This window comes from Ambystoma mexicanum, chromosome 2q (assembly GCF_040938575.1).
Source record: "Ambystoma mexicanum isolate Mex_15411 chromosome 2q, UKY_AmexF1_1, whole genome shotgun sequence".
Lineage (NCBI taxonomy): Eukaryota > Metazoa > Chordata > Amphibia > Caudata > Ambystomatidae > Ambystoma > Ambystoma mexicanum.
In genome coordinates, this window is record NC_090924.1 from 902,035,293 (window position 1) to 902,053,284 (window position 17,992).

A 17,992-nucleotide genomic window follows, 5' to 3' on the forward strand; every position below is an offset into this window, starting at 1 on the left:
ATATCTCTATTGTTTATTTTGACGCTAGGAGATGACCAAAAGAACGGATGATTCCTTTCAAAGAAGTTGGATGGTTCCGATCAGATTGCAAGTTTCGAGGCAAGAGATCGAATTCTGCTAAAAGCAGGAAGAGTGAAGTTGTTGGGCCCGTTGGCAAGTTAATGTTACAGAGGATTACAGTTAAGCAGTCAAAGAAGAGGAGGAACACAGGAACAGGAAGGGCTAAGGCACAGAGACTAGAACTATAGAGAATGATGGGACTTGAAGTTCTTTATTGAAAAAAAAAAGTTTTATATATATTTTCACGAAATATGAGGTATTTGTTGAAACTGCTGGAGAGTGAATTAAAGAGAAGAGAAAGCTTAATGCTCGCCTCCCAATCTTTAATATAATCAAGAGCTCCCTGCGCTATTAGCAGGGGGAATCTTCATTAGCCTCAATTGTGACCACGAAATGCATGTGTTCCTGTGATTGCCTATGGGAAGGTTTTTCCATCAACTATTAAGTTTAGATAGCATTTGGCAATCAATCCAATGCTGAAGTAGTAATGTGAAGTCACTCTGCCCATCCTGGATCATTACATAACACACATCGAACCAATAAAACTATCTGCAAGTGCGGATATTTTTAAATGTGGTGTGTTCAACGAGGGTAACACACCCTGGTTAAGTATCTAACATATTTCTATTCATTGCTGTGGACCATGTTAGGGTAATACAGGAATAGTGACATCATATCCATTCGGTCATCATGTTTGCTCTGCTTTCATGGGCCATGATTATTGACTATGGCGCGACCAAGGCTGATAATGCACCAGGGCATTTTATGCCACATATATGTAACAATATTGCCATCACACCTAACAGGGCAATATGTTTCCCATAGCTCTCAACTCACACGCTTTTGGCGGGTGTCACCCGACTCGTAAACAGCTGACTCACCGGCCAAGCATCCTGCACGCCGATTCGTTTTAATGGGCCTCTCGCCCTCCAAAATTAAAATCGGGCGTTTTCACCTGCCTTTGCGACACAAATGGTTGAGAGCTATGATGTTTCCATTGCTATAGAAAAAAGGTTTTTAGAAATCTCGGTTTATTTACAAGTTTATTTCTCTTTGAAGCAGGAAAATAGTGCTCGTAATCTAATATTTTCTTTCCTAGATGTTCTGTATCTTGGTATTATTTTGGTGCACATCTGAAACTGTGTACTCGCGAGAAACAGGAAAGTGTGATTGCCATTGTAAGTCATACTACCAGAATGGCGTATTTGTCCTTTGTTTACTACTGACGTCACGTGCACTCCCGCGCGTGACGTCATCACGTCTGAGAAACCATTTTCGCTTTTGCATTTCCTTGCAGGGAGTGAAACAGACGGTTTCTCGCACTCGAATCGGTACGGCTACAGCCAGGAACATCCAGCCAGGGAATGAATCCCATAGAAATGCCAGAACAGGTAATCCATATAGGCATGCTCTTTTCCTCTGTAAAGCGTTTCTTTTTTAGGACAGAGTTTAATACGGGGAATGTGCACTCTAGTTGACCGCTCCATACCTATAAACAGTAAACTGTTTTAAATGGTTTCACTCAGAACTATTTATAATGGGACAATCTTTCTCGTGAGAAATCGGGTGAATGTTAAAATTCGGCATCGGTTTACTGACGTATTTATAGCATAATGCTTCACATAACAAGACTTTTTGCTGTCTAACCATGCAGTTATATTCTAAGTCTTTTTAGAGATAGACTTTAAATTTAAATATCTCTGAATACAGCCAAGACCTACTCTTTCTTTTAGATGAATACTACTCTCGAGCGATGTTTTCATTTATTATTTTTAAATACAGCACAGCAGACGTTCTTAGTACTGTTACAAGAGTCAACATTATTCATGGCCATTCAAGACCATTGGATAACACGGAAACCAGACCCAGCGATTGAACTTTTTTGGGACTGTATGATAAGCTTATGCTTTATAGATTACATTTTTAACAGCACAACACTGGTGGAGATTTTACTAACAACTTTAAGGGAATGCGGTTCCCATTAATCACGTGGCCGCACAGAATGAATTAACTTTTACTCACAATAAAGAGATGCTTGGACTTTGGCATGTTCGATAAAAGACTGGGTGCAGTGCAATAAAATACATTCTATTTGAAGTGCTATTCATTTATTTTAAAATCATGAGCATTCGGACAGTTACTATAACCAGTGACCCCTTTACATTTTTTTCAAAAACATTTTCTGTTCCTCCTCCTCCATACATCTTGCCTCCACTCCTCCGTGCCTGACCTGATGTATGGCATAACATGGTATGTCTGTTCATTTTATCTTTTGGAATGAAGTAACATGATATGTCTGTACATTTTATCTTTTGGAATAAAATGTATATAACGATTACATATATTACATGGCCTGCAGTAGCGGCCATGTAGTTATGGTTAAGTTGCTAAACCCATAGGAAGAGCACTTTTGGCCGGCTTATAACTTTGCTCTCCCTGGACAAATCCTCACCGAACTTTGCAAAATAAGTATATGGCCCACTCTGAATTTTTTAGTAAAGTTTGGTGAGGTTTGGTCCGGGGGTAGGGGGTGCTAAGTTATAGGGGGTGTCCCAAAATTTCTCTTTTTCCCATAGATTGAATGGAGAAAAAAATTCTGTCGCGTCTACAGCCCAAACCGCTGGATGGACTTTCACCAAATTTGCAGCAGGAGCTGCAGCTTGGTTCTGAAAACGTGCTTATATAAATTCGATGAAAATCTGTCCAGTAGTTTTCTTTTAAAACGACCAAAGTAGGTCTAAAAAAATGTGTGATATCTATGTCCGTTCCGCAGACACACTTCCCTGTTTGCTCCACAGACAGGACACCGATTGGTTAATGGGCTTGCATCATGTCCGCAGACACTTGACGTGTTCTCTGATTGGCTCGGATGAAGCGCGAGGTGCGTCACATTGTTTCAATGCGCCCGCCATATTGGATCTGCGGACATCCGTGGACAACGCGGCGTGGAAGTGAGCATAAATCCAATTTTGGGGATTGTGTTGTGTAGGAGTGCTTGGAGAGGGTGGGGGAGTAAGAGATGGGTCAAATGCTGTATTTGTTTAGGTGGTAGGAGGCCTTGATGTGGTCGCTGTGTCCGTGGTCACTGTGGTTGTCCGCGGACATACTAAATACTGGGCGCCCTACTGGCTATTTTACTTTAGTATGATGTTGGTTTTGGGTTGTTAGTAGAGCATTGTAATTATTTTTAGAATGTTGATTGAAGTGGATAGGTTTTGAGGTGGATGTGTTATGTTTTTGGGTTGTGGATATTTGCCAGGTGTTTGATTCTATGGGTGTGTTATGCTGCGGGCTGCTTAGGGGATGTTTGTGTACTGTTTCATTTGTTGAGGTTGTATGTAGAGTTTTGGTCAGGCAATGCAGTCAAGATTATAGGGTTTGGGAACAAGCACTGCAGCATAAAATACCCATGGAAGCAAACATTTTGGATTATGGTCTATGGTTAGATGTTTGCTTGAATGGGTGTGTTATGCTGTGGTGTTTGAGTCCATTCATGATACACTTACTGTTTGCCTGTTTGTGGTTGTATGCAGTTCTTTAATGACATGGGTAATTGGAGCAAACATTCTTTTTCAATCTCTGTGATAAAAGAAAAGATAAAGAGGCTGATTCATGGAACAAATGAGCGCCGAAACTTGTGGCGCAAGCTGGCGCAAGCATGAAAAAGCAAGCGCACGCATGCGATTCATGGAAGGCCCTGCGCGTGTTTTCCCCGGGATGTGTGCCAAATCTGTGGGTGGGGCACATGGGCGCACACGTCACTACAACATCCCGAACGCCATGAGTGACGCGCACAGCTAAATCGCACAACGTGTAGTGCACACACCAAAAAGGGGGTTGGAACACGCGGAATGGTGAACAACACGTGAAAAGGAAGGCGTAACTGGGGAAGTTCTTCTGGGAAATACACAGAACGCCCACACGCGCACAAACAACATGTATTCATGGAATCGAATACGGGAAACCCATGCACGCCAAAAGACACGCAGAGGCGTAAACACGTCCGCCACACAAAGGCAGGTGGAAGCGTCCCCGCGCAGTATAAAAGTGCATGCAAACAACAAACACATATATACAGCTATGATGAATGTCCCATTTCTCGCAGCACTGATCTTGGGACACCGCAGGAGGAGGAGGAGAGCCAGGCCCTGCATTTTTTTGCCCAGGACCAGCCTTTTTGGGATGTCTGATGACCAGGTCTATGGCATGTATAGGTTTCCACCTTGTATCATCCTAGAGCTGGTCACTGAGTGGGAGGATCACCTCACATCACCCACCTTGTGCTCCCAAGCACTGAGCCCCTTGGAAAAGGTGCTCAATATCCTGCATTTTTTGACCACTGTGTCATTTCAGCGGACAACTGCCATAGTTGGGGGTGTCTCACAGGCCACACAGTCACGCTGCATACACCAGGTGTTGGCAATCATGACTGCCTGCCCCCAGTCTGCAGGCACATATACATGCCCAGAACACCCGCAGAAAGGTAGGCCGTGGTCCAGGACTTTTACAGGGTGGCACACTTCCCCAAAGTGCTCGGTGCCATAGTGTCAAAACCGTAAGGGATGATAGGGGATCAACCCCCCCCTTCCCAACCACAGAAGCCGAATAGATCGAACCTCCCACCGTGGTTGGCACAGGCATCTGAATAGTATATAACAGATAACCACGTGGCAGCCAATGGGGGGAGATGGAGTTAGGGAAAGGGGGTGGATTGACAAAGGAAAGGAGGGGAGACAACATACAATTCACAATTCCTACGTACACCTTATCACCAGTCTGTATCCCTGATCCTGAACACCACCTACTACAGACTCACAAGAACTCTACCTGAATATGCATATAAACCTAATTGCTTAACATAGTACATCAGCTTTGGCATGAACACATATAAGCAGTAAGCATAATGACACAAACAAGGGAACTGCTCCCATATGAAATAGACATGAACACATGGCCCGAAGGGCAGGCAAGCAACATAACAACATAAACTGCAGCCAACTGAGGACAGAACTCTGCACTCTGAATTCAGAGAATGGTACCCATGGTCCGGGCTATTTGCACAGTCATTTAGGTACTCCAAGCATGAAAACGTGAAGTCACACTTAAGGCAAAGGTCTATTGCCAATCATAGACCCAAGAGTGAGCGAAGCGTTCATGTACCACGTCCACTCCAAACTTAAACACTTCCAACAAGGAATGGAATTGGACACCCTCGTGGACTAAACATGTAACAGAAAACAGAAGCACTTATCTTGTTGTCCAGGTGCCTCGTGAGCGCACCCGGACTTCCAGTAGTAGCGCCTTCAACCTCCATGAACGAGACGTCCACTGCCGAAGAAAACCACTGATGCATGAATCGTCACACCATGTAGAAAGGGTTCAGCATGTTCGGTTACAAACCGTGTCTCCACTCGAACTGCTACTGCGGACTGCAGCGGTACTCCAAGCAAAATGGCGATCTCTCCTGCATCCTTCCTCCGAGAGCGAAACCCTGTGACCGCCCGCGCTATATAATCAACAATTATCAGCACCCGTGCACGGGCGGCCGGTGGTTCAGTAAACACCCCAATTACATGTAGCTGGCTAGTGGCGGGAGTCTGGAACAACTACATTCGCCCCCAAAGCATACTGGGTACTGTAGTTTTATACTCATTTCCTCTGATATAGCCGTCTGGGGTTGCCCCAGTTTGTATTTCTGACAGTACCTCCTCTCCCAGGACTCTTCCCGGGACCTGCTTTTTCAGGATGACGTGCATGGAACTGTCTTACCAAACGTGGGGCATGAACTGAACTAGCCGGCTCCCATGACCAGTCTTCCAGGCCGTACCCTGTCCATTGAATTAGGTACCATAATGTTTGGTGTCTTCGTCTGGAATCAAGGATTTTCTTGACTTTGTATTCAGTCTGTTCTCCCTTAATAATAGCAGGAGGCCTCTTTACACGTGTCCCAGGGACTGCGGGTTTAAGGAGAGACACATGAAACACAGGATGTATCTTTAATGTAGCAGGCAATTTCAATTTAACAGCCACTGTTGACATACATTTTACAATTTCATAGGGACCGATAAATCTTGGTGCAAATTTACGAGACCCCACCATGGGTAAATTGCGTGCAGATAACCAAACTCTGTCACCTACATTATAGCTAGGTGCCTCGCATCTTTTATCTGCTTGTCTCTTGTATTCCTCTTTTGCTTGTTGCAAATTATCTCTAGCCCTTTTTCTAATAGTCATAAGCCACTCTTTTCTTTCCTGCAATACTGGCAATGTTTCCACCTCTGGTAGCCGTTCGGGCAACATATTTTGTACCTGTCCATATAAACATTCATTAGGGGCCATGCCCAAGGAAGCATGCTCGGTATTGTTATAAGTGAACTCTGCTAACCACAAAGCTTGCACCTATGAGTCTATTTCTTCATGCAAGTAACATCGTAAATACTTCTCCAAAGTTTGATTTACCCTCTCCGTTTGCCCATCAGTCTGAGGATGGTAACTGGTAGACAATGCACACTATATGCCCAATAATTGACAAAAGGCCCTCCAGAATTTGGAGGTAAACTGCGAACCTCTGTCAGACACAATGCTTTAAGGCAATCCATGTAACCTAACAATGTGTTGCAGAAATAATTTCGCCATTTCACCCGCTCCAGGGATTCCCCAGCAAGGTACAAAATGGGCTTGTTTGGACAAATAATGTACTGTTACCCAAATAGTATCATATTTGTTGTCAGGAGGCAAGTCAGTTATAAGATCCATTGAAATATGAGACCAAATCTTTTCCAGGGTAGGCAGTGGTTGCAGTAATCCTGCTTTCTTTACATGATCAGTCTTACTACGTATGCACGTCTCACATCCTTGAATGTATTTTATGGTATCTCGTCTCAAAGTGGGCCACCAAAAATACCTTTCTAACATCTCCTGTGTCTTTTTTCCCCCCAGAATGTCCAGCCAATGGTGAGTTATGGCACCAGTGTAATGCCTTTGTCTGCAAGGAGTCAACAAATATAACTTCCCTGCGTAGTACAGAAGACCATCTCTGACAGTTTCTAGTGATCCTTTCTGCCCCCATTGTCCACTCTTTTTTGTTTCCTCATCTCTTGTTTTAATTGCTGCAACAACCCATTAGTGATGGCTCCTACCACTCTTTCCACTAGCAGGATAGTTCCTACTTCTGTCACCATGTTTTCTGAATGTTGTTGCCTGGACAATGCATCGGCCTTACCATTTTTGTTTCCTGGCCTAAAAGTTACCAATAAATCGAATTCATTGAAGTATTGAGACCAGCGCAATTGTCTCTGGCTGAGGGTATGTGCTGTTTTAAAATATTGTAGATTTTTATAATCTGTCAGGACCACCACTTGATATTTTGACCCCAACAAATAATGCCTCCACTCCAAAAATGCCGCTCTAATAGCCAACAGTTCCTTATCAGTAATGGAATAGTTTTGCTCACAACTGGTTAGCTTTCTTGAATAAAATGCAACTGGATACCAAATGCCTTCCGCATCCTGTTGAGACAACACAGCCCCCACTGCAACGTTAGAGGCGTCTGTCTCCACTTGATAAGGTCTTTCTGAATCTGGATGTCTCAACACGGGAGCAGACGTGAATGCGTCTTTCAATTCTTGGAATGCCTTCTCTGCTTCTGGAGACCAACAGAACCCTGATGATTTTTTAAACAATTTAGTAATTGGAGTAACCATTTGAGAAAAATTCAGTGAATCGTCTGTAAAAATTGGCAAACCCCAAAAATGACTTGAATGTCTTTGACACATTTAGGTACTGGGCACTCCAAAACTGCTTGTACCTTTTTCATGTCCATTACGATACCCAAAGGTGTTAATATGAATCCCAAGAATTCCACCTTTTTGGTATTGGATTCACATTTTTCCAATTTAACACACAACTCGTAGTCCTGCAATTTTTTTTCAACACGGCTCTCACATGATCTCGATGTTGAGCCTCAGAAGATGAATAAATCAAAATATCATCAATATAAACAATAACAAAGATGTCAAAAAACTCACTCAACACTTCCTGCATAAAGTATTGAAACGCCGCAGGGACATTACACAAACCAAAAAGGCATTACCAAATACTCAAACAAACCAAACTTCGTCCTGAAAGCATTCTTCCACTCATCTCCCCCCTTAACACAAATTAAATGATATGCACCTCTCAAATCCAATTTCGTGTATACTACTGCTGATTTTACCTGATCCAGCAGTACTGAAATCAATGGTAATGGATATCTGTTTTTTATGGTTACTTTGTTCAAGGCTCTGTAATCAATGCAGGTTCTGAGTGTACCCGCTTTCTTCGGCACAAAAAATAAAGGTGATGAGACAGGAGAAGTAGAATGCCTAATAATGCCTTTTTTCAACATATCATCCAAATATTCTCTTAAATGTTGATTCTCCTTCTCGGTTAATGCCTAAATGTGGCTACATGGTAACTTGGCCCCAGGTTCCAATTCAATCACACAATGAGGGTGCAGCCTTTCAGCTCTCCCTTTGTCAAACACCCCGGCGAACTCCATGTATGGTTCTGGAATACCAGCAACTACAGAAACCACCTTTTGAATGTCAAATGCTTGATCTGCTAAAAACAGAGCTGGACCAATTTCTTCCTCCAAATGTTCTCCACATACTGTCTTTTCAAACTTCACCTCTCTCGTGACCCAATTAATACTAGGGTTATGCTTTACCAACCAGGGCATACCTAGAATAAGTCCAAACTGAGGTGCTGCTCTCAGGTCAAACACAATCTCTTCTACATGGCCTGATCCACACCGCATCTGAAGTGGTTCAGTTTGTTGGCAAATAGGACCCGAAATCAAGGGAGACCCATCTACCGACTGTACCCTTTCCACCTGCACTTTCTCTCTCAAAGGTAAACCCAACCTCTTGGCCAAACTGATGTCCACAAAATTCCCTGTAGCGCTTGAATCCACCATTGCTGACACCAATTGTTTTGTACAAGCAAATAATAATGTTACCAATAAGTATACATGAGAATTATTCTTTGCTACCGTATTTGCTGCCCAACTGGGGAACTTGTTGAAAATAGGGCCTGACACCGGAGTTCCCCCTACGGCCGGCCCAATCCTTTTCCCGCCTCCACCTTGTTCCCTTCATTTTTCATTCCTCTCTTGGGTGTGTTGGGACATGTTCTGATATAATGACCTTGTTTTCCGCAATACAAGCATAGATTATTAGCCTTGCGTTGTTCTTTTTCTGCCACTGACAATGGGCCCCTGACTCCCCCAAATTGCATCGGCTCGCCTTCATTACTCCTCAGGCCTCTACACTACCCTTGTCTAATCGTGCAAAAGGTACCACCTCGGGTGTCTTCTTGTCTCCCTTTCCCTCATTTATACAGTGATCTAATCTCAATGCCAAATCAATCATAGAGGTACACGAGGCAGGTTGTGGTTCGACTTGTGCCATAGCATCTTTTAGTTCTTCTCTCAATCCCTGATAAAACAATACAGTCTGCTTATTCTCTGGCCAATCTGTTTCTATTACTAATCTGTTAAACTGAGTGACCTAAGATACCTAATCTCGCGTTCCCTGTTTTAATGCCAGTAATTCCTTATCTTGGGCCGAAGAAATTTCTCTTCGATCAAACAGTCATCCAAATTCTGCCAAGAACCCATCCTAGTTATACAATAATGGGTTGTCTTTTTGTACTAATGGCATGGCCCAGGCTGCAGCATCCCCTGTTAGATATGAGATTACAAATGCGGTTCTGGCCTGAATGGATTCAAAGGCCGAAGGTTTACACAAAAAATGTAATCTGCATTGTGTTAAGAATGTCATAAACTTCCTGGGGTCACCAGAAAATTGTTCTGGGGCCGCCAAAGGTACACTACTTGGCAGCTGTACTATCACTGTGGACATGCTTTCGGCACTACTCCCTCTGGATGGACCGGCAGTCTCCAAGGGAGTCCTCTGAGCTACCAAACCTTGCACCTGAGCTTTCAAAATGTCTGACTCTTGTCTTGCATGTGACAGTTCCCCTTGAATCTCCTACAAAGCCTTTAGCACTTCTGCTAAAGAGGGAGGATTCAAATCCATTTGGCCTGGGTGGTTCAATTACTCCAATAGGGGGCTGATAATTTTGTCAAAACCGTAAGGGATGATAGGGGATCGACCCCCTCTCTTGAACCACAGAAGCCGAATAGATCGACCCTCCCACTCTGGTTGGCACTGGCGTCTGAATAGTATATAACAGATAACCACGTGGCAGCCAATGGGGGAAGACGAAGTTAGGGAAAGTGGGTGGATTGACAAAGGAAACAAGGGGAGACAACATGCAATTCACAATTCCTACGTACACCTTATCACCAGTCTGTATCCCTGATCCTGAACACCACCTACTACAGACTCGCAAGAACTCTTCCTGAATATGCATATAAACGTAATTGCTTAACATAGTACATGAGCTTTGGCATGAACACATATAAGCAGTAAGCGGCATGACACAAACAAGGGAACTGCTCCCATATGAAATAGACATGAACACATGGCCCGAAGGGAAGGCAAGCAACATAACAACATAAAGTGCAGCCAACTGAGGACAGAACTCTGCACTCTGAATTCAGAGAATGGTACCCATGGTCCGGGCTATTTGCACAGTCATTTAGGTACTCCGAGCATGAAAATGCGAAGTCCCTGGTAATTATATATATATATATATATATATATATATATATATATATATATCTGCATACAATCACACTTAAGGCAAAGGTCTATTGCCAATCATAGACCCAAGAGTGAGCGTAGCGTTCATGTACCACGCCCACTCCAAACTTAAACACTTCCAACAAGGAATGGAATTGGACATCCTCGTGGAATAAACATGTAACGGAAAACGGAAGCACTTATCTTGTTGTCCGGGTGCCTGGTGAGCACACCTGGACTTCCAGTAGTAGCGCCCTCAACCTCCGTGAACAAGACGTCCACTGCCGAGGAAACCACTGATGCACGAATCGTCACACCATGTAGAAAGGGTTCAGTGTGTTCGGTTACAAACGGTGTCTCCACTCGAACTGCTACCGCAGACCGCAGCGTGACTCCAAGCAAAATGACGATCTCTCCTGCATCCTTCCTCCGAGAGTGAAACGCTGTGACCGCCGGTTTAGTAAACACCCCAATTACATGCAGCTGGCTAGTGGCGCGAGTCTGGAACAACTACATTCGCCCCCAAAGCCTACTGGGTACTGTATTTTTATACTCATTTCCTCTGATATAGCCGTCTGGGCTTGCCCCAGTTCGTATTTCCGACACATAGATTGCACCCATGTCGTCTTACGTCCACCTAGGGCCACTGAGCACATCTATCACACCCACAAGCACTGGCATTCCATCAACGTACAGGTTGTATGCGATGCCCATGGAATCATCACCTCTGTCTATGCAAACTATCCTGGGTCTACCCATGACAGTTTCATATTTCATAGCCGGTCAAGTGGCACAGCGAGTAGAGCGCTCGCTTTGACATCCGTGCACAGCCTGCAGGTTCGAGTCCCGGCGGGGCCAAACACAGCCTTTCATCCTTCCGAGGTCGATAAAGGAGCACCACACACCGTGGGTAATAATCAGCAGTGCTCAGATAACTGAGGGTTCGTAGCACTATATAAAATGCCAAATTATTAAATATTATTATTTATATACAGAATGTCTGCCCTGAGCCGGGACCTGGAAGATGGGAAGCTTGGTGACACATGGCTTATTGGTGAGTACAAATGTCTGTGCACATGAATGCATGTCACACACAGACAGATACACAAACCCAACTAATGACAACCATCCTCACACCTCCCCAGGGGACAGTGCTTACCTTCTGAGCAACCACATCATGACGCCAATACGGAACCCCACCCCACCACCCCACCACAGGTAAGATACAACGCTGCCCATATTGCAACTAGGGGCATAGTGGAGCGCACATTCGGAGTGCTCAAGTCACGCTTCTGCTCCCTTGACCGCTCTGGCGGGCAGCTACTATATGCACCCCCAGTAGTGTGCAGGATCATTGTGGCAGCATGTGTCCTGCACAATGGTGCAACACGGCAGGGCGTACCGGTGGACATGGTGGTGCCCCCACATCCCCAACCACAGGTGCTGCCCATGGAAGGGGAAAGGGCACGTGGCGAGGCAGCCCGGACCCAGCTTGTGGCCACATTTTTCACCTAAACTCCCACCCCTGCGGAGTGCACACAGGCCTGGCACATACCAGGTGACAATCGATGATGACAAAGAGACAGGCAACTGCCACAACCTTATCACCCTGAGAATGTTGCCACAGAAGTGCCACATTGTGTGCATCCCTAGTTACTTAAACATAACCAATCCTGTGTGACCAAAAGTAACACATGCAAGGTGTATATCACACCGCCCCCCTGCAAAACAGGCCACGACAATCAGTGGTATGTCACCCAAACTCTCCCAACCCACATCACCCTTGTCCGCCACACCATGACATGGTATACAACAGCAAAAGAGCAAACCAAAAGCACAACACGTGACCAATTAGATACAAAGGGACACATGATATATGGAAAGAGGCCTGACACAATCACACCTTGCATGGAATCAGATGAAATGACTGACCAACAACCTTCCACACATACAAAGTCATATACATGTGCATGCACATTGGCCAAGCCAAATCCGCAAATCCCAATCCCGTGTGCTGTGTGTGTCCTGCAACACTGCTCAGCACACAACACAGTAAGCAGCCATTGTGTTGGAGATGCACCTTGAGCATCATATAAAAAGGACAAGCAACAAAAATAACCTATTGATGCAAGTACACAACCCCAAATGGTAAGTGATCATGCGCTGCAGGGACACAGCATGCCACAGAAGGCAATCTGTGTGTATGTGTGTGTATGGAAGGGTGGTTGTATGTGTGGCGGAGCATTGTGTAAGTGTGTGTGTCAGTAGGGACATGCACTCAATACATGCATGTGAAATCTAGTGACCCTCAGTGTCCTGTACACATCACATGTGAACATTGGCCATGTGTACACCCAAGTATGTCAAACCACAACAATCCCCTGACTCCTGAAAAGTAAACACAACACAGGAACAGCCATTGACCAGCAGAACACATCATGTACATAGTACCTCACAATGCCAATGTCAGAGAGTGCCCAAACACTGTAGCCCAAATGTACTGTCCTACAACAAAAGTCCCTCCCTCATTTACACATCACCATGACCTTCAGAAGAACTGTGTCTGTGGTCCGTTGGCTTCTTATTTCTAGTCTACCTGGCTTCAGGATCCCCCTACCCCTTGGTTTCATTGTTCCACCTTTCGTGTAAATAGGGTCCAGCCCCCTCAGAGGACACCTTGACTGGTAAAAATACCAAATCGCAGAGAACTCCAAGGAGCCAAACCCCCAAAACTGGGAAAAAGCCTGTAGCCACAGAAAAAACCTGGAAGAGTCTCCACTAAATGATCTGAAGTCACTGAATATGGCCGAGCACATGTCCAAGCAGAATGATGGAATAACTACCAAGGTAGCACAGTTGAACAATGGTTCAACAGGATGGGGAGCAATTTCAGTACACAACAATCAATGAGGATGCAACAACTGATGGGTTGTGTCACAGCTCCGATCTCCAGGTGCAGGAGTGGCACAAACCAACCACCCCCTCCGCGGTCTGGGTGCCTGCAAGGTAAAATTTACGCAGGCCTCCAAGACCCCAGCGGGAAAGAGGGTTAGGGATCCGTTGGTTGGATAGGCATCAGTATTTAGGATAACCGGAAAGAGGGTCAGGAGAGGGGAGGTGGATGGGCAAGGGAAAGTAGTGAAAATACAAAATACAACTATTGACAATTACACATACTCAGAGAAACCATGTACTTCATGCACATTGTACAAAATGGCTCCAAGACGAGCAAAAGAGAGACTTATCTCTGGGGTGAGTGCTGGCCTCCTGCCTGCACATTCTCAGGTCCGGTAACAGGAGCAGTTCAATGATGCAAAGAGAGCGTGAGTTACTATTCTGAGTGTTTTTCCCCACACACACATAACACCATTCATGCCTCGAACTTAGTGACTCCTCCACAAACAAGCACTCTTGTCTGCTGCTTCGTTCCTATAGTTTTGCTTGCTCTGTGATGGTTTATACACTGTTAATGTGGTAAGGTAGCTTCACGTGGCCCTGTGTTAAACGGAAGACCATGTGTTAAGAATCACACATGATAGAATGTGCCTTGGATGTGCTGCTAGACGTGTGTTGCGAGGTGCGACTTCAATACAAGTTGCGTTCTGCCAGCCGCGGCTTTCTATAGGCAGCGCATGTGGCTAATTGCATATGCTAATGATATGCACTGCACTAGAGTTTGTGCGTCGCTGGGTGCCCCCCCTTGCGCTGTATTTGTTTGTGGCTAGGAACACTACTGCGCTAATAACTTAGCTTCTGTGGAGCAGGGGCTACTCGAGGATATGCGCGATGCCCCTGCGTGTGCCCCTGACAACTTGGAAAGCTTCTTGGCATTTGCTCCTCAGCGCGGCTTAGCTGTATTGTGCGCATCCTCCCCAATGCCTGGCTAAGCTCCCCAGCACTGGCACTACTTAGCTTGCATGCGCGAGGGGCCTAGAGGAAGGTTGGCTGGGGCGTGGCCCCTTGTGCTGCACCTTGCTCGGAGCTCCTGGAAACACTTCTGCTTCTGTCGGATGTCTGAGCACAAGCCCCGTGCGTCTGCTTGTGCACGCTTGCGCACGTGTGCACCGCCCAATGTGGCCAGGGTTTTGTAGTTCTTGGCCTGGTGTCTGCTGGGAAAGGTAATCTGGAGGCTCCTTTTCCTGCAGAAAGGGCATGCAAGCTTTTAATAAGGCTGGAAAGTTTCCTGTGTGTGTGTCTTCATGCTGCTTGTCACTGGGCCATGTCTGAGACCTACATCTGACCTCCTCCCACACAACCCCTGGTTATGTACCCTGACAGGTAGAGCTGTAACTTGAGTCAAAAATAACAAAGGAGGCTGGCACAACTGGATGGTTGAGCTGAAAACCAACCAATCAATCCTTGATAGCATGAACAAAGAAAGGCAGAGACAGCACAAGTCTGGAAAGGCACAGAGAATGCGAGATAGCCGAAATAGCTGACAGCCAGTTAAGGGCCACAACAGTTGAATAGCATTGGTAAAAGCCAACAGGCAACATAAAGGCATGGATGTAATAAATGAAAGACAGGAGGAGCGACAGAAAGATGCTGTTGAACAGAAGTGTACTGAGGCAAACCGAGGCAGTGTAAGAGTACATGGAAATAACAGCCCGAGAGATGGGTGGACAGATCTGCAACAAGGACAGTAGCAGGAAGAAGAACAGGGACTAAAGGCACCGAGTGTGAAAAACAAGTAAAAGAGCAGTAGTCCAGTAGGAAAACTGCGCCGTCAGGCAGTCTCAAAGTCCAAGAGGGAAGCCAGAAACAACGTGCTGTCCAAACGGAACGGAGCGTAGTAGTAGTAGTATAGGCGGATCTCTCAGGTGAGGACTGGACCGTGAGTTGTGGCTCTTGGGTCGCATTCCTAATGCATCTTCCTTTGCCACAATCCCCAGGGGCTGAACTCAACACGTACCAACTTGACATTGTCAACATCCGGCCCCCTCCCAACATCAGTGTGACTTTGACAGCCAAAGGGTGCAGGCTACCATCTACAGCATGAATTGCATCAAGCATGTATACAGGCAAGAAAAGAACATACATCACAAATAACATCAATAAATGGACAGTTCAATAATGTACTCACCAAAATTGATTGCAGACATGACGTGGAGAAAACATCCATAATCCCCACTAGGGGTGTTAACATAAGTAGTACAGCAGCAGACAGGCCACAGATAAGATGAAAGTCCAATGCACTTGTATAAATGGCTGTCACACCGAACCATCCTTGCGAGCCCATGGACAGGGGAAGCAGGAGTCGCATATGTGTCTGGACCCCAAGCCACAAACACATACATGAGACCAGCTTGAATGGGCCCACCTGGAACAGACAATGGATGCTTTCAAAAGCCAGAAAGCACCACACTGTCCCATGAATGCACAATAGACAAACAATTTTAAACTATATTAACTAATTAAACTAACTATAAAATAAAACATGGCCACATACGACATGGGGGGAGGCACCAAGGAGGGGGGAGGTACAGGGTGCACCTCAACACCCACATGCAATGATGTTGGGATAATAAACATCCATGGGCTCAATGCCTGCACGGCCTGACCTGTGTGGGAGATAAGTCTTCGTCTGACTTACCCTCTGGATGGAAAGCAGAAGGTGGACGTGGCACAGTACCCTGACCATGCCTATGCGCAGCTTGCCCCTCGTCGGCAGCAAGTCTGCGGGACTGGTAAGCCTGGTCCTGTGCGGCGATGACACATAGGTCAGCATTTAGCACCTCACGTGATACGCGTGCTTCCTCTTGCAAGGTAGCACATGTAACACGGAATTCTTCCTTCATGGCCTCGCATGACATTCGGAGCACCTCATGGCAGGAAGGTAGCTCAGCCGAGATGGTAATCTCAAGCTGCTCCAACCTCTCCTCTGCCCGCTCCATCTAGGACATGTTGAGCACACCCAGAGTAGATCTGAGGGATTGATGGTCATCCCTCAAGGCCTTCCTTGTCCATCTGCGTAATGCTTGATGCAGAGACACCTTCTCAGCCTAGCGTGCCCTGTCTGAGGCCGCCATGCCCAGACTGAGCGAGCGAGCCGTGGACTGTGCTGCCCGCTGCTGGAGATCCACCTGCCTAGCAGGGGTGAGCACGGATTGGTCCACACGTTCCATGCTCTGAGCGATCCTATCAATTGCTGCCCCCTGTTGTTTGGAATTGGCACACATGGCTTGCTCCCACTCAGTATACCATGGTGGCGCACGGCCACTGCATCGCTGGGTTTGACACCCGCAGGGCCCAAGGAGCCGTGGTCCTCGCTGTGTTGGCACCACCCACGGCTGCAGGACTACATCCCTTCGTTGACGTGATGCCCCAGGCACATCAGCAACTGGTGTGGAGTGTGACCGTGCGTCCTGATCCACCCGAGGTGGAGGTTCCAACACCGTCTGGCCCCTCAGTGCTGGTGTCGCGGACAGAGGATCGTCCGCATCAGAATCACTTACCGTTGACGAATGGACATGACACACATCCAAATCAACATTGTTGTCGGAGTGATCATCTGAGCTAGACCCATTGCCAGCCGTAGACACGATGGTCTGCAGCACAAGTGGGTTCTCGTGGCCTACCACCACACGACGCCCACTTTTGCTGGGTTGCCGATGTAATAGCAACCCCGTGTCAGGATTGACATCACCATCCGCTGGCTCCATTGCATCATCATCTGTAATGTTGAAAAAACAAACATGAGTACACATGTCATATGCACATAACGCACACACACATAGACATCACATCGACAGCCAACACATGAAGCAGACATGTCGCACACAAATGAAATTCCGGCATGCATCCAGTGGCATCAATATTCAAACACATCCCAAAAGCAGAAATGGAAGTGTGTAAATGGCAAAGCCTACACATGTACTGATTGTAGTTTATCACCTCCATCACATACGACCTCTGTCAGGCACATGTCACAGGCAGAACTGACAGATGGCAACAATGAGATGGCACATACCATAAGCATGTCTGAACTGCCAAATGGCCACAGCTGCAAGTGAATCCAAACACACCATGACTCACATGATGTGCATGTACACATGCATCACAAAATCATCATCACCAATATTGCTTCATCCATCTGCAGCTCGGCCCGTACTGGGTGTCATGGGCCATGTAGACATAGTGAATGTCCCGAGCAAAGCGAGGGCCTGCAAAAGGGGCATGAGGGACCATAGCGCCCAGTACGGTTCGAGCCGCCGGCCATGAAGCCTCCAGATCACCCTCAGGGC

General features: G+C 46.1%; 1 long non-coding RNA gene across 1 annotated transcript in view; it reads left to right on the top strand.

Moving 5' to 3' along the window:
• Nucleotides 1-1,366: 1,366 nt before the first annotated feature.
• LOC138569823 (uncharacterized) overlaps nucleotides 1,367-17,992 on the top strand; it is a 231,970-nt gene continuing 215,344 nt past the window's right edge. The window contains exon 1 of the long non-coding RNA XR_011303339.1: nucleotides 1,367-1,451. This is a non-coding gene — a long non-coding RNA (uncharacterized lncRNA). The remainder of the gene's footprint in view (nucleotides 1,452-17,992) is intronic.